We start from the raw sequence: 27,497 nt of genomic DNA, 5'->3' as shown, positions 1-27,497 counted from the left end.
TTCTCTGGTGTTCCCTGACAATTCCAGCCACCTGGGGAGCAAGATGTAATGGAACACAGTAAAGCCAGGAGATACATGGTGATACATAGACTTCCTGCCTGGCTCTAACCTCTATTGCCATAGGCCAAAACAGCTTCTTTATTAGCCAATGGTAGAAACACATATTCATAGCATACAGAAAGACTATTTCAGGGCAAGACTTGAAGAAGTACAAAAAGGATAGGCATGCTAACATGGAAGGGTGAAAAAATCTCATGGGGCTTCAATCTTATCTGAAATACTACAGCTGGATGGTAGTGGCACACGCCTTTAATCCCAGCACTCAGGAGGCAGAGGCAGGTGGATCTCTGTGAGTTAGAGGCGAGCCTGGGCTACAGAGTGAGTTCCAGGAAAGGCGCAAAGCTATACAGAGAAGCCCTGTTTCGAAAAACCAGAAAGAAAAAAAAATACCACAAGCAACTAACAGATGCTGAGAGCGGAAGAAATAGTTTTCCCTCTGGGAAAGAACACATAAAATGTTTATCTAATACCAAGTGGTCAGACCAAAAATATATACATAAAAATAACACTAAAAAGATTGAGCAGGTTGGATTTATATACTTAGATATCTATCTATATAGATATATCTATATCTATCTCTGTCTATCCATCATCTATCTATCTGTATCTCTCTATATCTATCATCTATGTCTGTATCTATATTTATCCATATCTTTATCTACCTATCATTCTGTGTACCAATGAAGGAAACCAAGTTAATAATTTTGAAAGAGAACAAGGGGGATACATAGAATGGAGTGGAAGGGGGAAAGGGAAGGGGGAGGATGATGTAATTCTACTTTAATTTTTGAAAAGTTTTTATGCATTAATAAAAATTTAAATGTTTTCCTGACTTTCTAATTTGTCACAGGCAGATAAAAATTATTCCACATCCTCAATCATCCTTTTAATGAGTATATTAATAAGTCAATGATCACATTATTTACTACTAAAGGGACTTGCTGCAAAATAAATGGCCAGTGAGCTATAAAATGAAATGAAAACCTAAAGTTTAGTTTCTAATATTTATTCTAGCATTTTCTTACAAACCACAGCTAATCAATTCTAATTTTAGGGAATCTATGAATCACCATATACTCTTCTGCTGGGTTGTTGTTGTATTTTTAAGTATCCTTTAGACTGTTTAATTCTTTCATTTTACTGTGTGTAGTCCTTCCCACCTGTTTTATTCCTTCTTGTTCATTTCAGTTCTGTCTCCATAGACGGTTAGAATAGGAGCTTAAAATAGGTATTACTACAGAAATAATTCAGTAGCAGATAGTTAGTCCAATACAAAATTTCTATGCTTTTACAAATGTTTCATGTTTGTATATGAAGCAAATTCTGAGAAAATAAACTATTAATATGACATGAATCAATACAAAGAACCTTCCACTAATGTCATGGGAAAATTGTCTGTTCTCCAATAGAGAACTTGCTGTACATGGATCCAATATTGATGATTCTGATATTCTCTTACAGCTATAAAATTTGGGGTGTATAATAAACCTTTGAGATTAGTGGAGCTGAGGGAGTACCAATTATCTTTGTACTCAGATTGTGACTAGAGGAAAAGGAAAGTTGCTACAGACATCAGTAGTCTCTGATAATGTATGGTTTTGCTTCTTAATGATAATCATGCTATACTGGAAAGGTAAGTAGTTCTCAAGGGTGCTGTGTGAGAAATATTTGAGGTAGGGGGAGATGATGAACAAACTGCTTTTCTTCCCCACATCCTGGATTCTCTGCACTTTATCTTAAACATGTTAACTTTCTATCAACTCTAATCATGAGCATCCTAGACCTAACAGCTCCTATGAACTCCCAGGACATAGTGTCTGTCTGTTTCTGTATGACTAAGGGCTATTAGGATTCAATATTTGTATTCATTTAATTAGACATTTTTAATTTTCAGGGTCTTAAAAGACAGAACTCAGGGGAATGAAGGTCATGGACTATTGGTACATACTCTGCCCCCTTGCTGTCTCATGAGTATATCAGTTTAATTAGCTCTGACTCAAACATCCACAATTTATTCCCATCCTTGTTTTGCTGCAGGAACTTAATGCATAAAATGATCCTTTACATATACTTAAAGGAATCTCTTTGTCCATCCAGAAACTGTCCTGATACATTTAAAGGGGTCACAAAGACATGACATAATCACAAGTCACGTTCAGTATTATAATGCATAAATATTAAATAATTAATCTTACTCATATAATCTGAGGGAGCTAAGCAATGATAAGCAGTTAAAATAAAAGAAAAGTCAAAACTTCATGAACTTACATGGAACAAAATAAAGTTTCTTGAATTCCAAATAGGCATCAAACTCACTTTTCCATATTGGAGAGGACCAGTGATGATCACAATCACCTAGGATATAATTTGCATGTGTACTAGAAAGTACTTGTTTAGAGAATCCAGCAGAGATGAGAGGATTTATTCAACATCATTGCATGAGGCAAAGCTTGAAGGCTTAGGATTGTTCAGCTGAGGTAGAGTTGGGATTTTGACAGAATAGGAAAGAGAATTGTATCTATAATTAAGTCTTCGTCAGGAGGTTCAAGATCAACCATTGATAGGTAGTCCTATTTTGTGTTCTTTATCAGTGACATGGGCACAATGCTGACAGGCATCATGACAGTATTTTCTGGAATCTACTTGTGTCAGGTTGAAAGGCTTATTAACCTCTACTAAAAGATCACAGAGTAAAAGAAGTAGCTTTCAAAATAAAAGAATGTTGAGACACATGGAGAAAATTAGGACACTTTGAATATGTCTATTTTCATCATTCACAAACCCTGTATTTACTCAAACAAGGTTGATAGAGTTACTTCCTTTTAAAAGAAGTTGACTAGAAATGTTTTGAATACAGTTTGACTTCAGAGCTAAAAGCTATGCAAAATAACATTGAGAAAGAAAATGAAAATGATACTAGCAGGTAGGTTCTTTTCTCCTTGGATTTTAGGTTTAAAAGGTGGAAATATGTCTCAGCACGAAGTGAAATTTTAGAGTCAAGATACAGATTTCTCACTTACGTAGAGAAGGGGCTTGCAGAGCTCAGAGACTATGGACTTTATTTGATTTTGCTGTATCCTAACTAGTAATTCCCTTCCCTTCCCATTTCTACTGGTGTATATTTGTCTAAGAGCCGCTGCTGCAGTAGGGATTGGATCTCAAGCTCAGTAAGTGTTGATTGGCTAGGATTAGGGCCTCAAATATTATCAGTGTTTTGTTACCATCATAGACAGTCTTCCTCCTCAAAATTGTGGTCACCATGCCACTGAGCATAGTGTGTAAGGAGCCCACTATCCTCCATTATCATAAACGCCACCCTTAAGTAGAGGCATCCTTCCTCACTGGAAACACCAACCCCAAGCTGCCTTGTCTGGGGCAGACATGCAAGGCAGCCATATCCAGCTGAGAAATGTCTGCTTTCAAGATATCCTAATACAATTACTGGCAATCGGAGCCTGCACTGCTTGTCTTATTGTTGCAATTGAATATTATAAACAGCTCTTGCTAATTACATCTTATCATTTTTTTATCTGAAAAAAATGGTTCTTTGAGAACTCTATACAGTGTATTATGCTTTTTCATTAAGTAATTTTCATTTATTTTATATCCCAGCCACAGTTTTCCCTCCCTCTTCTCCTTCTATTTCCTCCCCCTGCCTCCCCTCTGCCCTCCTCCATCCACTTCTCCTGTGTTTCTGTTCAGAAAGGGGCGGGCCTCCATGGGTGTTCACAAACATGGCATATAAATTTGAGGTAGGACTAAGCTCCTCCCTTCATATTGAGACCACATGTTTTTATTTCATTCACTTCCTCTTGTCCCCAGCTTGCCCCAAATCTACACTTTCTTCCCATAAATCAACTTTGTGTCCTTCCTCTGGAGCAAAATCAACTTACAAGGGCTCCCTTCTTAGAAAAGAAAATTGACTCTCCCTCTCCAAGCATCTAACAGTTGCCTATAGTTTCACTGATGGAAGTGGAATTTTGTGCTCTCCTCTTAATACACAAAACCCTTCTGCATACTGGAGTTTTGAGTCTGGCTTCAGTTTGCAAAGGTCTTGTACATGCTATCACAACAGCTGTGGGTTTGCATGTGCCATTGCCCTGTTGTGTCCAGAAACACATTTTCTTTATACTCCTCCACCACATCTGTCTCTTAAGGTCTTTCTGATTCATCTTATTAAATGATCTTTAAGCCTTAGGAGGAAAGGTTATGGTATGTATACACACACACACAGACACACACACACACATATATAGACACACACATACATATATGTATGTATGTATATCTCCCATTTAGGACTGAGCATTCTGCAGTCTTTTATTTTCTGTGCATTGACCAATTATAGATCTCCTGAGTTGGCCACTGTATACTGTAAATAGAAGCTTCTCTGGCAATGGTTGAGAGATGCATTAGTTTATGGATATTACGATATAACTCATAAGGAGTCAGTTTAATATTATGTACATTTCCCTGATGTCACATGTAGCACCCTCCAGCACTATGAAAGCCAGCTAATCAAGATGAAGCTTCCAGGTTATTACAAGCTTGGTTTCTCCATCTTCTGTGATTCAAATAATTGGTATATTCAAAAATATGATCTTACAAACAATTTCTGGAGGACAACAAAACACAATGACAATAGCCTATAATGATTATTAGCCTATGGGACATTGCTGGCCATCCTCTCAAAAACAAGTAAACCACTCCTGGTACTAGAGTTTTTATTTGTAAGCCTCTACTTTCTAGTCAGGCATTGTTTCCCTGTCAAAGGGTAACTGTAGTAAAATTCTCAATATGTATTGAGTGTATTTTTTAAGACAGACACAGAAAACATGGTTTATTGCTGAATATTGATGTCTTTCTTTCCAAATTGACCAGTTGCATGAGAAAATGAAAATCCCATTGGGACAATAATATTAATAGTAAATCTTTCTGTGAACCCTCACAAAGATGCAGCTCAGGCCTTTGTGACTTAAGAAATCTCTGATATAGAAACAAAAATGCTATAATGGCAACAACCATATATTAAAGACACCTGACTTTGATAACCTGTCATCAAAATTTAAAATCAATCAAGTATTATTATAATCTTTGCACTCTCATTTCTATGGTATTTGCTGAATTTTGTAATGGGTATTTTATTGAAGAAAATCTCTACAGTAGTAGGTTTCCATATGACTATATTCTGACAGTATAAAAAGAGAATTTTGTTCTCTGAAGAATTGGAGAATGTTTTATTACAATCTTTATGAAGTAGCCACTATTTTTACTTAATTATTCATGGCAAATGAAAAGGTGTTTTGCAGTCACTAATATTTCATACTTCATGTTCAAACTTTTAATAGAATTATTTTCTATCAAATTTTATATATTTTTATTTATTCAATATATTGTTTTTGTTAACTAATACTTTGCAAATTAGCAGCTTGAACTCTAAAGTGAATGTCCTATTATTTCCTATACTATTCAGTTTTTTTTTTGTTTTTTTTTTTTTTGTTTGTTTGTTTTTTTTTTTTTTTTTTTTTTTTTGCTAAACCTTCATTTGTTTGTTTCAGACTCTCTTAATTACTCTATACCAAAATGGAACATTTTGAATTGAACACAGGATGGTAGGAGGCTTGAGGCAACAGAAGTCACATGATATTTGTAAAATGCATTAGTCCATGGACAGTCTGACTTAAACAGCTTAAACAGAACTATGGATTTAATATTGGTTTACATTTGTATGCCTATAAAAACCATCATGGAATCAGAATTAGCATAAGCTTCTTAATTAGAGGAGCTCTGACAGCAATGTGAAAAACTAAAGTCACTATAAATCATTTCTAATATGTGGGATAGCAATGCATGATCCACTTTCTACTTAGTTCTTGAAGATTTGGTTGAGCCTAACATTCAGTGGCTTAACCCTCTGTCTTAGTTAGGGTTTTACTGCTGTGAAGAGACACCATGACCATAACAGCTCTTATAAAGGAACACATTTAATTGAGACTGGCTTAAGTGCAGAAGCTTAGTCCGTTATCATCATGGTGGGAAACATGGTGGGATGTGGGCAGACATGCTGATGGAGAGGTAGCTGAGAGTTCTACATCAGTATTGGTAGACAGCAGGAAGAGAGAGTGCCACTAGGACTAGCTTGGGCTTCTAAAACCCCAAAGCCTACCACCAGTGGCACACTTCCTCCAACAATGTCATGTCACACCTTTCAATGGTGCTGCTCTCCATGTGTCTAAAGGCCATTTTCATTTAAACCACCATACCATCTCTTTAGCCCTGTATTTTGATGGTATTAGTAGAGGTAGAGGGTAGGAATATTGAATTTTATAGTAAACTAATTACTATGTAGGGAGTTATATTTCTTTGAAAATAATCTTGTCAAAACATCAGTATCACGTGAACATATCTGATTTTGTTGACAATCTTAATTGTTTAATTCAATTGATTTAGGTAATTCAGTGATATCAAATATGTAATTTATTTTCTTATTTTATCTTTTTTTGAGAACTTCATACATAAGCACCACATTTACATAACTTCTTGTAGTTGGAGGATTCCCTGTGTCCCTGCCTGCCGGAGGTTGGGACAAATCTCTTCCACATGCATCCTCCAAGTAAACAAACAGACGGTTATATTAATTATAACTGCATGGCCATGGCTCAAGCCTTTTGCTAGCTAGCTCTTATACCTTAAATTAACCCATAACTATTAATTTATGTACATGTTCCGTGGCTTTACCTGCATCCCATTACATGTTGCTCCTTCGGCGGCTCACTGACGTCTCTCCCAACCTTCTTCCTGTCTCTGTCTTTGAATTTCCTGCCTGCCTCTAAGCTGCCTTGCCATATGCCAAATGGTTTTATTTATCAACCAATCAGAGCAACACATATTCGTAGAGTACAAAAAGACATTCCCCCATCAACTCCTCCATTTCATCCCCTCTAAAAACACCTGTGCTTCCTCCCTTTCAAATTCCTGATTGCTTCTTTAATATTATACATAATATAGTATAAATAATATATTTATATATACATATGCACAGATGTATATTCAATCTACTGAGTCCATTTAGCATTGCTTACATGTGCACATAACCAGGGCTCTTCACTTGGGACTGGGCAACTTTTATGTAGGAGCTCAGTCCTGAAGGACACTGATTCTCACACACTCAGCAGCCATTGGCCATCTACATCTTTAAAATAGAATCTTCTCCATATAATTCAGCTTTTAATCAAAGAAATCTAGAAAAGATGGAGATTAAAATAGATGAATTCTGAAGTCAGAGTGGGTAATGGATTACTAATGGAGTATTAATTCCAGAGTTTCAGGGTGCATTTACCATCAAAATTAAAAGTAAGAAAAGCAATTTTTATCATTATTTCAGAAAAATAGTATTTATCTATATAATTTTATTGTTCTTTGAAGATTATTAGGAAAAAGAAAATATTATTTATGCATTTATTATAATAAATGCAATTTCTTTAAGTCTAATAATACAGAGTTTAATCAATGATGCCTGAAATATGTATTTTTAGGCTGTTGAACATTGCTATTTACTTTGAAGTAGTGAATAATCTCCAAGTATTTAATTACAATAGAATCCATAAGAACATGCATTATATATGCAATTTCCAATTTAAAAACTGGGAATTGCTATTTTTTCTAGGCATAACACTTTGTGAATAAAATACACAGAAAATATTTGAACATTTCATGTTGAATATTTTTAAATACTCAACATCACTCTTGGTTTAAATGATCTTAAGCATGATGAATCCAATACAGATGGATTTCTGTTACAATTCAAGAAACAGCCCTTGTAAAACAAAACCATAAGATACTTAATAACCAGGTAGTCATGAAAATGACTCATTAAGTAACCACTCATTCAGTAATATTTTCATTTCCAACTTCTGATGAAATCATCATATTTTAATTTAGCATTCACTCTTCTGGAAAGATCTTGGTGACCTTGGATCAGTTTTATTTCTGAGAGAAAATCCTCTCAGAAATATATTTTATATATATTATAAAGTGATATTTTTACAACGTTCACAAAATTGTCTTTGATGTTTCTTTTGAATATCAAATACTTCATATTCATTTGTTACATATCAATTCACATGTACTTTCTAAACAATGAGAATTCTATGTGGAAATAGCATCCTTCATAATCTTAATATCAAAAGACAAAGTCAGAATTCGTTGTTTTGATGAGTACTCCTTGAAAAGTAGGTATGATTTGTAATTATGATGCAAATGAAAGCTACATGTTACTATATTTATTTATTGCTTTTATTAATTCTTTGAGGTTTTCATATAATGTATTTTGGACATATTCATGTTATTATATAAAAGTTTTATTTTGTTCCATTGAAATTGTGTTTCTCAGTTTGGGAATTATTTTATATATATTTTAAGAGTTTGTTTCCACAACTCTTTATATATTTATTTTTAGTATCTGGTACCTATCAAGAAATCTGTCCATTTCTGTTAGATATCCCAATTTTGTGGAGCACAGGTTTTTGAAGTATGACCATACTAATTAGTCATTAGCATGACTAATGACTCTGGATTTTCTCAGTATCTGTTGTTATGTCCCCCTTTTAATTTCTGATTTTGTTAATTTGCATATTCTCTCTCTGCCTTTTAATTAGTTAGATAAGGGTTTGTCTACCTTGTTGATTTTCTCAAAAAAACCAACTCTTTGTTTCATTGATTCTTTGTATTGTTCTCTTTGTTTCTATTTTAATGATTTCAACCCTCAGTTTGATTATTTTCTGCCGTCTATTCCTCCTGGGTGAGTTTGTTTCTTTTTGTTCTAGAGCTTTCAGGTATGCTGTTTAGTTTCTAGTATAAGATTTCTCCAAATGCTTTATGTAGGCATTTAGTGTTATGAAATTTCATTGTGTCCCATAAGTTAGGGTATGTTGTGCATTTATTTTCATTGAATTCTAGGAAGTCTTTAATTTCTTTCTTTATTTCTTCCTGGACCCATTGGCTTTTAAGTTGAGAGTTGTTCAGTTTCCACGAGTTTGTAGACTTACTGTAGTTTGTGTTGGTGTTTAACTCCAAATTTAAGCCATGATGATCCAATAAGATACCATGATTATTCCAGGATTTTCTGTATCTGTTGAGATTTTCTTTATGACCAAGTATGTGGTCAATTTTAGAGAAGATTTCATGAGGTGCTGAGAAGAAGACATATTCCTTTGTGTTTGAGTAAAATATTCTATAGATACCTGTTAGATTCCTTTGAGTCATAATATCTCTTTGTTCCCTTACTTCTCTGTTTAGTTTCTGTCTGGAAGACCTATCCATTGGTCCCAATGGGGTGTTGAAGTCTCCCACTATTAATGTGTGGAGTTCAATGTTTGATTTAAGCTTTAGTAGTGTTCTTTTACAAAAATATGTGCCCTTGTACTTGGGGCATAAATGTTCAGAATTGAGACTTCATCTTGTTGGATTTCTCCTCTGATGAACATGAAATGTCCTTCTCTATCTGTTTTGATTAATTTTAGTTTGATGTTTATTTTGTAAGGTATTAGGATAGGTACACAGCTCGCTTCTTAGGTCCTTTTGATTGGAAAAACTTTTTCTAACCCTTTACTCTGAGGTAATGTCTGTCTTTGAAGTTGAGGTATGTTTCTTGTATGCAGCGGAAGGATATATCTTGTTTTCATATCCATTCTGTTAGCCTATGTCTTTTTATTGGCTAATTGAGTCCATTGATATTAAAAGATATTACTGACCAGTGACTGCTAACTTCTGTTATTTTGTTGTTGGTGGTGGTGGTGGTAGCATGTGTGTGTATGTGTGTGTGTGTGTGTGTGTGTGTGTGTGTGTGTGTGTTTCCTTTCTTTGTGTTTTCTGGTGGGAGATAATCTATTGTCTGTGTTGTACTGTGGGTTTAGCTAACTTCCTTGGGTTGGAGTTTTCTTTCTAGTACCCTTGGTAGGGCAGAATTTGTGGATAAGTATTGTTTAAATTTCATTTTGTCATGAAGCATATTGTTTTCTTCATCCATGGTGATAGAAAGTTTTGGTGGGTATAGTAGTCTGACCTGGCATCTGTGGTCTCTTAGTGTCTTCATGTCTGTCCAGGCCTTTTTAGTGTCTCCATTGAGAAGTCAAGTATAATTCTGATAGGTCTGCTATAAAATGTTACTTGTCCTTTTTCCTTTGCAGCTGTTAATATTCTCCCTTTATTCTATATGTTTAGTGTTTTGATTATTATGTGGCAAGGGGACTTTTTTTTTGTCCAGTCTACTTGGTATTCTATAAGCTTTTTTACCTTTATAGGAATGTCCTTCTCTAGATTGGGAAAGTTTTTTTCTTTGATTTTGTTGAATGCATTTTCTGCACCTCTGAGATAGGAGCTAGGATTCTTCTCCTTCTATTACTATTGTTCTTAGTTTTGGTCTTTTCATGGTATCCCAGCTTTCCCAGATGGTTTGTGTTAGGAATCATTTAGATTTAATATATATTTTGACCAAAGAATCTATTTGATCTATCATATCTTCAAAGCCTGAGATTCTCTCTTCCATGTCTTTTATTCTTTTGGTGATGCTTGCATCTATAGTTCCTGTTCACTTACCCAGGTTTCCTATTTCCAGAATTCCCTTGGTTTGTGGCATTTGGGGTCTGTTAGAAACCTGGTTCAAGGGAAACTCCAAAGAATCCACAAGGATGGCCCCTGCTAAGATTCCTACAATAGTGGAGATGGTGCCTGAACTGGCCATCTCCTGTATTCAAATTGGTAACTACCTCAATTGTTATCAGAGACGTACTGGTGAAATTATTAAGGTCACTGCACGTAGTTAAAAGGGATGTTTATTTAGTGGCATAACTTACAAATGAAAGGATAGGTAGGTTGCAGGGTCTGGGAAAGACATAGCGCAGTCTGGCAGTGTTCTCTGGAGAACTCTGCTCAGTCTACCTCCAGTGTCCAGGGTCCAGGAACCAAGAGAGGCAGCGCATCCAGATCTCGGGTCTTCAGGGTCCTCTCTTGGCCCCGCCTTGTAGGCGTGACAGTTACCAATGCCTCAATGGGGGTTGGAACTTCCAGATCAAAGCCGGAATGGCTACCCACTACATCTCCCCCTTTTGTCTAAATAAGAAGGTTCTAACCTAATACAAGACTATATACAAAGGAATGGTTATCAAATATTGTTCAGGAATAATGAGGGATAATGACCTAGATAAGATGGAACTACAACCAATGCGAACAATATCAAGCAAGAAACACATACTAAAATCCAGACAAGTCTAGAGCAGCATAGGTAAATGGCATGTTACAAAGATCATTCCAAAAGGTGTCCTATCCTAAAGAACCTGAATCTAATACTGAATATGTTCTATTTAAGATATTATATATATATATATATATATATATATATATTGTATATATTTAACTTGTAACTATAACTGCTAATCTTCAATTCCATCAAAGACCTGAGAAGGAATATAATGGTACCTGAGAAATGGTAGATGGATGCAAGCAACATTCTGGAATCTTGCAAGAGTAGACCGAGACAGCTGGCAGCCTGGACAGTCACCTAATGTTTCTCAGCATTGTTGGTGCATTCAAATTGGCTACTGGCCTAGAGTATCTGACAGACCATTTTCAGAAGCAGGAATTCTGAAAGACGATGTTACTCTGTCTTGGCAGAGTTCAGAAGTCACTTTTCCTTGTGTCCCACTTGTCCAGAAAGGACAGCATTTGTACTATCAGCAGTTGAGGCAAGGGCAGTTCTTTGCCCAATAGGCCATTTTGTACCAAGAAGACAAACTTATGACTGGAAATGTCTTAGAAGCCCAACATTCTCTCAGGATCAAATTGGTGCTGCCAGGAGCAATTGTGTCTCATGTCAACAGAATTTAAGTTATTTAAATGCCATATTCTCTAGGTCTATGAAGTGTTTGAAGATTACCTGTCCATCTGACCTATGTATCTGTAAATCTGGATAACCTAACTAACGTAACTATAGAGATGACAAGCATAAGTTGTTAGTTTTTTAGCTGCGTTGTGTTCTTACCCAGCAAGGAAATGCCACGAAACACGACAGAATCCGCTAACAAAGAGTTTTATTAAAGGTAAAGGGACAGAGAGTGAACAGGCCTGCGGGAAACACGTGTGTGGAGAAGGGGAAGCCAGGAGCATGGCGCCTGATTTTAAAGGCTGGGCGTGGACAGATCAGCGTCACTACTACACGCAAGCGCGCAGATCACATGGCCACGTTGCGCGCTTACGTGGCCAGTGAAACGTCACGCATCTCGGTCACGCGAGATGCCCTGACCCGGAAATGGCTATCCTGACCTGGGCCTGGCTAGGCGGAAGTGTCCGCCAGGCATATGCGAACACGCCTGACCGTGGGGGCGTGTTGTAAATCTTTCATTTCTGACTCTTTCTTTTTTTAAAAAAGGAAAAAAAAATTGTGGTTGATTGGGTATGGGGGCGACGTTTCTCTCAAAGACTGCTTCCAGCTGGATAGTGGGCGTTGGTTGGCTCTTGGGGGCAGGGGGATGAGAGAGTATCTTGTGAAGTCCTGGAATGATGGTGGGCAGGTCCTGGAATGAAGTTCTGCCGTCCCCTCGTTCTGCAGCTGTCCATCCGTGCTGTGGCTGAGAACCTTCTGTTTGACAAGATACTGTTGACATAGAAAAGACTTAGAGAGAAAGAATCATTATTATTTTATTTTGGAGTTTGCATTTGTCTGAGGTAGATCTGGCTTGTCCAGATAGAGACATGTGATATTTACCTGAGGTAGATCTGGCCTTAGTACTCTGCTTAGTTTTATCTGCGACAAGCCTTATTAGAGGTAGTTTATTTAAGGCACCTGTTTCCCTTATTAGGTTAGCATTTAGGAAACGCAGGTGATCAGTTGCTGAGTATTGAACAATGATAGATTATTGTATTACATTATTCCTTACCGCCTGGATATTGATGGTCCTTTTTGCCTCCGGCTCTGTGTGGCCCTGGTTGGGAAATGAAGGGGTGATACCTTTTTCCTCTGGAATTGGTGATGGCCCGTAGCGATGGTTGGGTCAGCTGCGATGGGAGGCATTCTCCTAGCTTTGAGTAAAGGAGCTGCTGGCGCGTCTGGGATGAGGCGAATATGTGGAGCGAAAGAAATGGACGCTCCTACCTTAGCTAGAAGATCCCTCCCCATTAAAGGTACAGGGCAGCTTGGCACCACTAAGAATGTGTGTGTGAGAGGGATGCCCCTGAAAATGCAATTAAGTGGTGGTGTCTGGTGAGGTAGATAAGGCTGTCCCCCAACCCCGACAATAGGGAGACGAGCAGGAGAGGTGGGCCCCCAAAACTCTCTCAGGACAGAGTAGGTAGCTCCGGTGTCCAAAAGGAACGAGATGGGGTGCCCATTGACTTTTATAATTACCCTAGGTTCCCTGTGTGAGATGGGAGTGGCCGGGGCGGAAACCGGGCAGTGTCAGTCCTCGCTGTAAGCCAAGCCTACAAAGTCAGCTGGGGGTTGGTCTTCATCTGGCGTTCCTATGTCGCTTGGGACATTAGGACAGTCAGCTGACCAGTGACCCTTTTGGTAACAGTTTTGACAAGGCTTTGTCGGTGCCCTTCGTGGGCCGGCGGTACAAGCCCGGGCCCAATGGCCTTCTCTCCCACACTTGAAACAGGGACCAGACGGCTTTCGGGGAGCCGGTCGGGCAGTGCTTGCCAGCATCTGGCAGCTCCTTCTATGGGCTTTTTCATCTCTACCATGGTACACCTTAAATGCTATCGCCAGCATATCTGCCTGTGGAGTTAGAGGGCCATTCTCCAAACGTTTAAGTTTATCCCTAATGTCAGGGAAGCTCTGTGAGACAAAGTGGGTCATTAGCAGCTGCCTGCCCTCAGGGCTCTCTGGGTCTAAGCTAGTGAACTGAAGTAGAGCCTTGGTGAGCCGCTCTAGGAAATGAGACGGATTTTCGTCCTTATCTTGAATAACCATTTTTAGTTTTTCATAGTTTACTGGTTTTAGGGCAGCCTTACGGAGACCTGTCAGGAGACAGGTAATAAACCTATCTCTGGCTAGACAGCCACCCTGGGTGTTATAATCCCAGTGTGGCTCCCGGTCAGGAACCGCCTCAGCTCCTGGAGGGTGTGAAAGGTTAGTTTGATGGATTTCGTCTGCGTGAATCCTAGCCTGCTCCCAAACCCGCCTGCGCTCCTCAGGAAGTAAGTTATTAGAAAGTATCATGAATATATCATGAAAGGTGAGACTATAAGATTGAGTTATATATTGAAACTGTTTAATAAATGCAGCAGAATTAGAAGTATAAGAACCCAGCTTACTTTCTATCTGAGAGAGTTCTGTTAGAGAGAATGGAACATGAACTTTAACCAGTCCATCCCGGTTCAGGCGTAGCTAAGAGCATATGAGCAGGAGAGAAGGAATCCAGAAGAGACGGTTTAGCATAGAGAAAGAAAAATAATTATGTACGGAAACTCTTTCCATCTGCCTGAGCGCTGAGAGTAATTAGATAAGTCCCGTAAAATATCGGGATCTAAGGAGCCGCTCGGCGGCCATTTTTGTTGTTTTCTAAAGCATACTTTGGCCATTTTTTAGAACATAGACGAATTAGCTTAGGAATCTTTATGTGAGGCATTAAACTGAGAGGTTTTAAAGCTTCAACCAGACAGCCTAACGGAGAGGAAGGAGTAACAGGGTTGGAAGCCTTGTTTCCCATGTCTGCAGCAGAGAGGCAGAAAAAAATAAAAAAGAAAAAAAACAAACGTGATCCGGAGCCAAGGCCCCAGGCGTCCCCAAGGCCAAGGACGGATACCGGGCACAAGCCGCTCCTTGGCTCGTCAGCCACAGAAGCGGGGACCCCTGCCACGTGAGGAAAGGATTCCCCGGGAATCCAGACAGCGTCTGCCGCTTCGTCAAGTCGGATGAACGCGTCGGCCCCACGTGGCCCCCAGGACGCACCCAACGGCGGTGGTCCCAACGCGAGATATATCTCAGGCTGCAGACGTGGGAGAGGGCTAGAAATCTCAGGCCTGCGATAAGGGCCAACCGTAGCCAATGAAGACCGTGGCCGGGGGTTCCCCCGGTCTCAAGAATAATTGTGAGGCGCCGGACGATCAACGGTCATTCTCACAAATTCAGGAAACCATTTACGCTGGCCAAAAATGGGGGGACTCACCAATCAGAGAAAGCGGTGTTGCATGTAATTTTTGCGGTCAGGCGAAATGGAGAGCGGTCTGTCGTGTATGGAGCAGAGTGTTGCAGTCCCCGGTTTACGGGTTTCCAGGCGCAGGGCGCCTGGAAGCGCCCGCTCCGTCTCGGCACCAAATCCTACCGGCGTGCGCCACCACCACCGGCTATAAATCTATGAGTCTTATCTACCGAAATAACCTAAGGACTAAGGCTTCATGTAAACAAGGTAAACAGTCTATAAGCAAATGTACGGTAAAGGACGATGACTTCAAAATTGTGACAATACACAAGATATTTATAACAGAGGTAGGAATGTATAGTGCAATATGCAATGACAATAATCTTAAATATATATCAATATACAGAATATCCTAAACAGAAGTAGAACATACATAAAGTATGACAAATATAAATTTACATTTGCATCAATATACAAATATTTCAAATAAGAGTAGAAATATATGTACATTATAACAAATATAGTTCTGTATTTGTATCAATATACAAATTATCTTAAATAGGAATATAAAAATAGTTTACATTTGTGTCAACATATAAGAATCCATAACAGTGCAAATTATCTAAGGCTGCTATTTTACTAAATTTGTTTACTAGTATATAGAATAATCTACCATAATATCTTATACCTATCGTTATTTTACATCCTGACCACAGTTTCCCCTCCCTTCTTTAGTTCCATTTCCTCCCCCGAAACTTCCTTCTGCCTTCCCCATCCATTCCTCCTCTGTTTCTGTTCAGAAAGGGGCAGACCTCCAATTGGTGTCAACCAACCATGACATACCAAGTTGAGGTAGGACTATGCTCCTCCCCTTGTATTAAGGCTGGGCCAGGTGACTTAGTATGAGGAATAGATTCTTGGAAGCCAGCCAAAACATTAGTGGCAGCCCTGGTCTTACTGCTAGGACTTTCACAAGTAGACCAAGCTACGCAACTATCACACATATGTAGAGGCCCTAGGCTGTTCACATGTGGGCTCCCCAGCTTGTGGTCCAGAGTCTATGAGCTCCTATGAGCCCAATTTAGTTGTTTCTGTGGGTTCCCTTATGGTGATCTGTGGGCCCTGGCCTTCCCATATCAAGTAAACTGTTGTCTGCTTGCTGACATTGACCCTATGCTGATTCCCTGCCGATTTCCTTCTTACTGAATGCTCACCAGAGGTTCTTTGTTCATGTATCCTGTATTTGGTGTAAACAGCTTAGATGCAAGAATGTAGAACATTGGGTAGTGAACTTCTGCCCTCCGGGGTTCCTCCATTGTGCTGTAAGCCTGTATTTAAGGTTTCCTCCCTCTTTCAATAAACAACATTCAGCATTCTGCTGTGGCAAATGACTTGCTGTCTCTCCTCTCTTATTTTTTTAATCTACAGCCCCTCGCTAGGACATGGTGAATGGGTGGTGGTAGCTCGGGCCACTACCACAACAGTGATCTTTAGCCCCATGGCTCAAGTGATCATTTCTCCCTGTCTTCAACAGAATTCCTTGAGCTTGGACCAGTGTTTGGCTGTAGATCACAATATTTGTTTCCATCAGTCACTGGATAAAGTGTTTCTTTCTCTGGCTCAGATCCCAGATCCAGGGTGTGTTTCTTTCCCTGGTTCTAGGCTGCAGGGTCAGGGTGGGTTTCTTTAGCCAGCCCTTTTTCTCTATACTAATAAAGAGCTCAATGCCCAACAGTGATGCAGGAGAGGGAAACAAGGTAACACTGTCAGGTAAAGATAAAAAATAGAAGGTGAAATCTGAGAATGAAGAACAATCAAGGAATGAGAGAGGAAAAAGGCAGACTTCAGGGGCCAGCCACACAGCCAGACATAAGAGTAAGAAGGAAAGAAAATGTATACAGGAATAAAAGAAGATAAAATCCCCAAGTCCAAAGATAAATGGGATAAGTTAAGAAAAGCTAGCTAGCAACATGCCAAGTCAAGGCCAGGCATTTATAATTAAGAATAAGCCTTTATGTTTAAATTATTTGGGAGCTGGGTGGCTGGTCCCCCAAAAGAGTATAATACAACCAACAACATTTTGGTTCCCAAAATGGGGCTAGAGTAAAAAACATTTTGGCACTCAATGTGGGGCTGAATTTTCATATAGGTCTTAAGAAAGCTGAGGGAAAAAAAAAGGAGGATATGGCTGGCGCCTTTAAGAGTTTTTGCCTTCTGGTGAGCCCTTAAGCAGACAGTACATTAAATAGAAATAAAAAACTAAGTAAAAAAGCCTAACACAATGCACCTTATTGGCTTCCATAGCTAAGATGGTTTAATGCACTTCTTGGTCACAAACCTCTTACCTGTTCACAAGTTTTAGGCCTGGCTCTCAGGAACCTTCAAATGAGCAAAGCCAGTGAAGAAAACCATGTGGAGGATCCAGGTGCAGTTTGGCAGACTAGAATTTGCTCATACAGTCAAAAAGAAGGCTAAACAATACACAATAAAGACAGATTCAGATGGAAAAAAATCCTCTAAACAGGTTCCGGTGTATTTCACAATGTATGTAGGATTAAGAAAGAAAGAAAAAGAACAGTCATAGAAAGGAAGAAATAGTTTAAAAATAATAAAGTCTTTAAAGAGAGAAGTAAAAAATAAAAAGTCAGGTGGAGATGGGAAATACAAAGGGAGTCTGAATTCTAGACAGTATTGTGTTGATTTTGAATTTTTTGAATGCCAACAAGCAAAAAATAGCTGCTAAGAGACATGGGATTTTGAACTGGACTGCTAAATTGAACCAATCTAGATACTTTAGGAATGCCTTAACTTTAAAAAAAAAAAGAAAGAAAAAATGTAATTGTCAAGTGTAAATCAAAAATGTTTTCCAGTTTTGTTCCTATAGGAGATGAGAGGTTGTGGATTCCTTTAGGAATGAGATGGATCAGGTTTGATTAGTTGAGATCTCCTGAATCATTACAGGTGATACTTATCAACAAAGATTATAGCTGGTCTTCCCAGGACTTGGCCATTATAACAAAATTTTTTCAGGGACCCCAGAGATGTTTGTTATAATTTAGGAAAATGTAGAAATATAAGATAAAAAGACAACTCTATTAATCTAAAGTATTTTGATTGGCATGGATTTTGGTATATGGATACAGATTTTAAAGTTAATTTTGTTATATTGTATATAAATATTTCTACTCTTGTTTGAGGTATTGTAGTTATATAGTTCATTTAAAAATGCAATGCATAAATAAGAAATGAGTTTAGTAGATAATGTATAATAATTAAACTTGTAGTCACTTTAAGTGTGTTTTCATTTCAAGGGTAAATAGATATATTTTAGATTAAATGGTCTTCAAACACTTCAAAGACCTACAGAATATGCCATTTAAAATGTTTTGTTAAAGTAAGTTTTTTCATGACAATAAGACACATCTGCTCCTGGAAGCACCAATTTACTTCAGAGATGGTGAGCATTAAAGAAACTTCTTAAGGAGTTTGTTTTCGTTGTAACAAGTTTAGTCATTGGGCAATTTGACTGCTCCTGCTTTTGACTGCTGACAATGTGCTGTGCAGACTGTTGATCTTCGTCAATATAAGGCAGGAAAGTCCTTCAAATTTCCTGCTTCACTATAAAGTCTGACAGATATTCTGGGCCTGTAAGCTGAAGATAGATGCCCCAGTCTGGGAGTAGCATAAAAGAAAAACCAACAACATAATAATTTGAACTATAGTTGAACAAATGATACTGCAATTATCCAGAAAAGTAATGTCATAATGACAAAGGATAATATTTAAAGCAACTTGATCAGCAGTAGTTTTCCTGTAAACACATAGCAATTTTTTAAAAAATATATGCAACTTGAATTTATTATTAATTTGTTCATTACTAACTCATTTAATATGACAAGGTTAATTTTAGCTTACCTAAGGCCATGCATACCTCATGAATTTTGTATAATCTCAACTAATTAATAACTTAATTGTACTTTTGAAAAATTATCTACTTTTCTTCACTACCATTCATGTTTGCACCACTTCACCCAAGGGTATAATGATGAGAACCATCACACTCTGCTAATTAACTTGTGGAAAATGAGCATGCCAAGTCATTGCTTCAGTTTTCAGAGCAATTTATTCTTTGGAAGCTTATTTTGAGACTATTTTATAACAGACATGTTGCTTTTCTTTTAGAGAGAGGTGGATCAGTCATCAGAATCACCAAAGGAAACAGATAACTTGGCGCACAACAAATAAATAAACTTCAACAGGAGAAAATTTAGAGAGGATCAGTAAAACAGGGCAGGTAGTGGTCAACCCACATAAAAGTGTGTGCAGAATTGTTTATGGAAGTGAATATGTATTATACAACAGGAAATTCAAGGTTGTATAGAGACGTTTGTATCAACAGTGAAGGAAGGAACACAGGAAGTTAACATCTAAAGCACACTTAAATCTTAAATATTCAAACTGCATCTAATAAGTTATATCTCTGGCAATGAAATACCATATATGTAAAGAATTACAAGAGAGAATAATGATAAGGTGGTAGAGGAAGGAATTCCCAAATATAAAATACCCACAAATAGCCAATATTCAGTGAAAAATTGACATTCTGTTTGGGATAGCTGTCTTTAATGAACTTGAAGTCAGACAATAGTTTCTGAGTCATAAGCACTCTGACTCAGATGCTTCCTTTTGTATGATAGTAGATAGGGAGCAGAGGAAAAGGACACACACACACACACACACACACACACACACACACACACACACACAGAGTGAGAGAGAGAGATGACTTTAAGCCTCTATGAGGAAAATTAGAACTAATTGACTTCCCTGTTATAAACCAACACATGCTGGATAATGTACATAAAAGTATCATTTATAAATATTGGACAATCATTAGTAAAGAAGAACTTAGATCAGCGATGTAGGAAAAAATACTATAGAGACTCTGAAAAACAAATATGTAGCCATGTAATATGTAAACCCTTTGTTGATTCAAAAATTCTTGAGAACCAGTTTGATGACAACACACTGTTCTAGTATTTGATACATATTGATTAATAAAGGGCGAGAAAATGTCTGCCCCTGTATTATTTGTTATTCAGGAACAATGGATAAGAGAACTAATAATAATAATAATAATAATAATAATAATAATAATAATAATTTAAATTATGATAATATAAATATATCAACTATGGTGAAAAATAAGCAGAAATCAACATAGGGAACTGAGACATTGAATTTAGCTTTAACTAGGATGGACAGGAAGGCTCAGCTGAGAAGCAGAGAGTTAAGCAATTTCTTGGTGGTGTGAAAAAAGTAACCATGTAAATATCTAGGAAGAACATGAGATCCAGCCAGAAAAAAAAAGGTCATTGTCCTGAGAGAAAATACAGCATCCTGATGAGCTTAGTAACTACCTGGTCATTTTGTATAACATATAAATATTTACAACAGAGCTTACATGTTGCTAATTCCTAGCAACATTACAATGACTTTTATTTTCATTGTTTTAGGATAGGATGAATGGTCACTGAAAGCATTTACATAGTGACTTCATATAACATGCTAAGAAAGATAACTATACTTTATTAACATAAACTTAACATAATTAATTTCTGTGTTGAGTGGGCTGTAGCTTAGCAAGGATCAGAGCAAGGAGGTCAGCTATGGATAATGGTAATGAATACTGATAAATCTCCATCTTTGGTGATATTAATAATTATTAACAGGTAAGCATACAGAAATTTTATTTGGTGCTTACTAGACCACTTTTGCATAGTGTATTTTAAACTCATCTATGTAGAAACTCTCCTGGAAGCTTTTACTGAAAGTAGTTTGCATTAAATAAGGTCAACTTTATTATAGGTATTTAAACATTTTGTGTCTATAATTGTACTATTTTGTACCTAATATTTATTAAACATTTTGTTTGTGTACACTATTTTATCTAATATGTGATATTTGATATACAAATACACAAATATTTACAATATATACAAATACAAATATATACATATTATTTGCCTATTTGCCTGCAGTCCTATGCTTGATGGAGAAGTGTGGGTGACATCTATATTTATTTATGATATTCCTGTCACTATCTTTTGTTATTTATACATTAAGCAGGGTAGACATATGCTCTCTTCTGAACTCTAGGGATCACATGTCCAAATTCATGGCACTTACACTTGAGAAATATCTTTCATCATAGTTTGCATTCACTAGTTTGAATATTTTCTTTCCTTAATTGTCGCAACATGAACAACTACATAAGCAATGTAAGATATTTACAAATTCATCTCAAATTTTTATGTTTTAAAGTTTTGAGCAAATTAAACTTTGATAAAGTTAAGGGAAAGTGTAAAAAAGAATTTTAAACATATTTTTATCATGTTTCCTATTTGCTTTTATATTTATTTTTGAAATTGTAATTTAATTACATTTCTTCAGTTCCTTTCTACCCTCCAAGCCCTACCATGTTTTCTTCCTTTCTCTCTTTCAAATTTATGGCCTCTTATTCTTAAACTAATTATTATTGCATCTATATATGGATTTGTATATATATACAGGCTAAATATAACCTGTTGAGTCCATATAATATTACATATATGTGTGTTTTCAGGGCTGACCCTTTGGCATTAGACATCTAATTGGTGTACTATTCCTTAAGCATAACCTGTTTCTAGAGTTCCTCAGTTTCCTGTAGTTCTTCATGCAGGTTGAGGCTTTATGAAATTTTCTCCATCCAGTTTGACATGTTTTTTGGTGACTTCTTGTTCAGCTTATGCTTAGGTAGTCATGTTGGTGAAACTTAATGGGCATAATTTCTGATATTACTAGGAGACACAATCTCACAGCCAATCAACCTGACCCTCTGGATCTTAAAAATCTTTCTGTACTCTCTTCCACAATGTCCCCTGAGTCTTAGGTTTGGTTTTGCAGATATATCCCTTGGCACTTGACTCCACAGCCCTGCATAATGATTGGTTGTGGTCTTTTGTAGTGGCGTCTGTCTGTTGCCAAGAGAAGTTTCCTGGATGAGGGGTGAGGAATACACTTATCTGTGGGTATAAGGACAAATGGTTGGATTGTTGTTAGGGAAGACGTAGGGTTAGAAAATGAGTGGTTGTAGATTCTCCTCCAACAGCTATGATTACTGTAGCACTGAGTTATTAGCTAGGGTTTTGGTGTCAGATATGTTTTCTTCCCCTGGTTGCTTTTATACAATATAATCCAAATATTTTTCTTGTTTTAAATCCATAATGCCACTGGAATTCAGTCTAAAATTCTCCATGGAAGACATCAAGATGGCTGCAAATAACTCCAGCTTATGTGTGGAACAGATTATGTAACTCATTTCTTTTTTGTTTGTTTGTTTGTTTGTTTTTTCTCAAGACAGGGTTTCTCTGTGCAGCTTTGCGCCTGTCCTGGAACTCACTCTGTAGCCCAGGCTGGCCTCGAACTCACAGAGATCTACCTGGCTCTGCCTCCCGAGTGCTGGGATTAAAGGCATGCACCACGCCCCTCCCCCTGGCAACTTATTTCTAATAAACAGAATAATTCAAAAGTAAATGAAGGTCACTCCAAGAACTGGACACATTGGAAACTTGGCACCTTTATAAACAAGAGAGAATTCATCCTTATGTGAGGAGCCCATTCTCATTTAGCCAAATTTGGAGATTCCTATCTTTCATATATTAAATTTGTTTTATATTAGTAAAGGGCTCCAGTATTTCCTTAAAGCATATTTCTTCCTTAGGTTATTTTAGAAAATGAAGCCTTTGGAACAATTTTGAACTCCACCCTAGTGTTTAAAGTTACATGAGCACATTGGCAATGATATCAAGAACATTATTGATTACCAGAGAGTTATTGTTATATATGTTAGTTCTTTTAGAATACATCACTGTAGAGTCTAATAAAAGAAGTAAAATATAATTTTACTCTAGTCCAAATGCAAAAATAGCAGGTGAGTTTTAAGCAAGTATACTTGTCTGTGTGGTAATATCTTGTGCATTCTGTAAAGAAGGCTTCCTCATATGCTGTGTATATAATTGCTAATTTAAATAGGGGTTCATTTCCATACACACAAAAACTTTATTTCTAAGAAATTCCAACCCTATTTACATGCTTAAATCTTCCAAATACATTCCTAAATTTGCACCCCATGGGACATTAAACCTCCTTTATTGCTGCTTCACCATGGAGTTCCAGCAGTTCTGAATTTGGTATTTGGCTAATAGCTCTATTACCTTTCATGCTGAGTCCAAAGCTTTACCTCCCTCAAGCTTTACTTTTGCCAACTGGAAATTTTTCCATCATGTCAAGAAAACCCACTGTGCAGTATGCTTAGGGACTGGGCCCTCTCTTGCTGAGTGACAGCTATTCAATAGAGAAAAGAGCCACAGAGAGATGCCGATACGTATTAAGCTCAGTGAAGAGAATAAGCTTTGTATTTCAAAATGTCACTTTTCTTAGAGTTCAGTGGGAGTGAGTGGCTATAATAAGGTAATTTCTAGAGGGAACCATACCGTAGTTCATTGTATAAATAATTGATTTGATCAGCTGAAATTATTGTGCCTAGTCCTGAATGACCTTTCAGATGAATTACTGGGTTTTCACTACAAAAGCAACCAGAGCTTATAGTAAGATGTCAAAGAAATCCATATACAGTAGTTTTCTATAAAAAGATGGGTTATTAAATGGCATTATTTCCTTTGAATAACTAAACTATGATCAGTTTTTCCCTGTGTACAAGAAGAGACAGCATATCTTGGAATTTATTTGTATGTTCAAGGTCAAACAGTAACAGTGAAGTATTTCAACTCTGTCTTGAATACACATGTTATAGACAATATTTTTTAAAAGAAATAAACAACACAAATGCTTTCACAATACAGAAGAGAGTTTTTAAAAAAATAATTTGTATACCTATCATTAGAATATACCAACGGAATATCCTTTTAAAAATTATCAAACTCGAAAGTGTGTAGAACAAGACTTAGATTCTTAGTGTCCTAGTTCTTTATTTAATCAGTTTTTAATTGAAAAACAAATATATTACATTCCCTCATCCCTTTCTTTGCTCTTGCCACTTGAGATAGTTTCTCTGTAACCTCTCTGAAGACCTCGCCCAACACTGTAAGGGTGATATCTTCCTTTTCATTGGTTATTATTGTTACATATGTGACATGTATATATACATACATATTGTATGTATGTATATATATATACACAATATACATATATGTGTCTGCATATGTGTATGTACATACACAATATAGATATATGTGTCTGCATATGTTTTACTGTGTTTGGCTTCAAGGCTGATTACTCTGCACTCAACCACCAATAAGAGAGTTCAGGGGATTAGGGTTTCACCCATAAGAAAGGCTAATTCTTCTCCCAGCAGTCAATAGTTGCCTATAGTTTTAGTCTAGGGGTGATACCATAAAAGTTTTCCCCTTTTATATTGACATGATCATTGCTTTTGTTCCAGTCTGTTTATGTGTTTATTTCTGAGAGACACTGTTTCACAGCAGGTTTCCTAGTAGTCTGGGTCTTACATTCTTTCCCTCCCTTTTTCTTCAGTGTTTCCTGAACCATTGATGCAGGAGATATGATGTAGTCCTATACATTGGTGATGTGCTTTCCATGATCTGTTGATGGCTACCTTGTGCTCAGTTGTGATTTTCTATGATGGTCTCCATTTGCTGCAAATAGAGCCTTCTTTGATGAGGGTGGTAGTTATACTTACCTTTAAGTATAAAAATACGATTTAAAATGTAATAGGAAATTACACTGGTCTAGCAAAACGACAATAGTAGATTCTCTTCTAAGGTCCATGACCTCACTACCCTTTGGAAGCTAGCGAGGTTTCCAGTACCTGGCATGATTCCTGTGAAAACTGGACGTCCACCTGAAGAATGAATTTAGAACCATATCTATCACCCTGAGCCAAACTAGATCCAAGGGCATCAAAGACCTCAATTTGAAACCTACACACTAAAACTGCCAGAAGAAACATAAGCTATACATGAAAAGATTTAGGTGTGGGAAAGGACTTTCTGAACAGAACACTATTTACCAAGGAATTAGGGTCAATAACTGACAACTGTCACCTCATAAAATTAAACACCTTCTGTGAAACCAAAGAAACTCTCAAGTCAATGATAAAGAGAGCCAAAGAACCATGGAGAATATTTGCCAGTTATGCACTTGACAGAGGCTTAATATACAGACTACATAAATAATAAAATAAACAGAGTCAAGAAAACAAATGACCCAATTAGAAAAGGAACTAGACGTCTAAATAGAGAGTACTCAATAGCAGGAGTCAAAAGGGTCCTAGTTACAATACTATCTATATCTATTCAAATAGATCACTATTCTCTTTTTAATTAGAAATTTTACATAACTATTTTTATTATAGCTATTATATATAAATTATTTTAACACAATTTCTTATTCTGAATTACAGATGATGGGTGTACATATCCATCATCCAAATAATGTATATATATGGATAACAAAAAAATTAAAATAATCAATTGTCATTCTCTTAGTCTCCGTGTATACCCTGTCTTTAAAGTCTAGCATATATTTTGTTGTGCATTTTCTGAGACAGCTGTGAATTCAGAATCAAGCATTTTTATCAATATCCATACATATAATCAAATATCTTTATAACCTTATTAATAAAGTATGTAAATACATAGGTATATAACAAAAAGATCATTCCAAGTACAATTTTCAGAAACTCAAGTGGCATTTATCCTCTTAGGTATAATATTTTTCTATTTTCAAAATGTAATATATAGCATATTAATGTATAAATTCTATAAAGATTAGTATAATTTAAAATAATATACATTATAAAGCTATATAGGCAGAAAGCAAAGCTTTTGACAATAAAGACAATAAAAAATGAAAGCATGTTCAGATGACCACTAAATACTGCCACATGTAATTATAACATTGAGAGATTGATAGCCAAAATAGTGATCACAAAATTCATGTCAAGAAAAATCTAAGAGAGAATCCCAGGAGTTCAAACTACAGCATCACAATCACTGGGCCACGAAGTAAAATCCTCTGCAAGAGCCAAAAGTAATAATGCTTATGATGATCTCCAAATTTCCCATTTGCCCTATTTTTTTTAAAGTAGAAAGGAATAGAGAACACAAACATGTTTTCTCCTATACTAACAATTAACTAAAAATTTATGTGAAGTCAACCCCTTTAATACTATCAAGCTACTCTATTTTTTCATGTGTTGCTATTCTCTCCAAAACTCAATTGAGTTAATTGGAAACACTGACAAAAATGGCCTGTGTATATCCTTATTAGACTTTTAAAATTTGCATAATACAATGGAATGAAACAAGTAATTTATGTTTTTCCTTTCCTTGCACTTTCATGGACTGAACTCCAGTCCTTTCACTTATTAGGCAAGTGTCCTATCACTAAGCTACATATAAAACCCCCAAATGAACAATTGGAACATGATATCACTACTTGTGTCTCTAGGCTACAACTAGAAGCATAAATTATCAAACCTTTAAGTCCACAGTGAAGAACTCATCATCACTTAGCAGTCGTAGGTAAATATTTGAGGAATTTGAAAATAAAATTAATCCTTCAGGAAAGGATCTCACTCATTGTGTAGCCTAAGCTTCCCTAGATCTCCTAATCTTCCTGCCTTTACTCTGCAAGTGCTAGGATTGCAGGCATTAAGTGCCAGTTCTGATATTTAAATGCAATCTCATTTAACGCAAACACAGTTCTTTAGTAAACATATATCTACAAATTGCTCTATTTATAATGATTGCTTTCTCAATAATAAATAATCTGTGTTGTTTAAAATTCTTCCTGCCTGACCTGGAAGCCCAGCAATGTCCCACCAGGAAGAGGGCTGCCAGACCAATTGAGCTGGCAGTGACTCCAGCACTCCAGTTGGTCAATGCCAACACCTACTCCATCTACAACCTGCAAAAGCATGAAGAGGAGCCAATGTGGCAGAACCAGATCCAGGAGCATGTCGTCACCACTGATGATGAAAGCCTGAAATATGGCTGTGATCAAAGAAGTATCAGCAGTGGTCCAGTATTTACGGTGCTTCAGAGACCAGAGGCCTTGAGCCAGACCAATGACTCCTGGCAATGAGTATTTTCATGTAGAGTTGTATGCACATAGAGCTGAGAGATGCACTGGGATGGAGAGATGCACTGGGATGGAGAGATGGAAAAGATGGAGGAATGTAGCATACATGGTAGAGAGAGGCTGAACCATGTTGAT

Source organism: Peromyscus eremicus, chromosome 6, assembly GCF_949786415.1.
Source record: "Peromyscus eremicus chromosome 6, PerEre_H2_v1, whole genome shotgun sequence".
NCBI lineage: Eukaryota > Metazoa > Chordata > Mammalia > Rodentia > Cricetidae > Peromyscus > Peromyscus eremicus.
The sequence above is the reverse complement of the archived record's forward strand: the minus strand, read 5'-3'. Positions refer to the sequence as shown.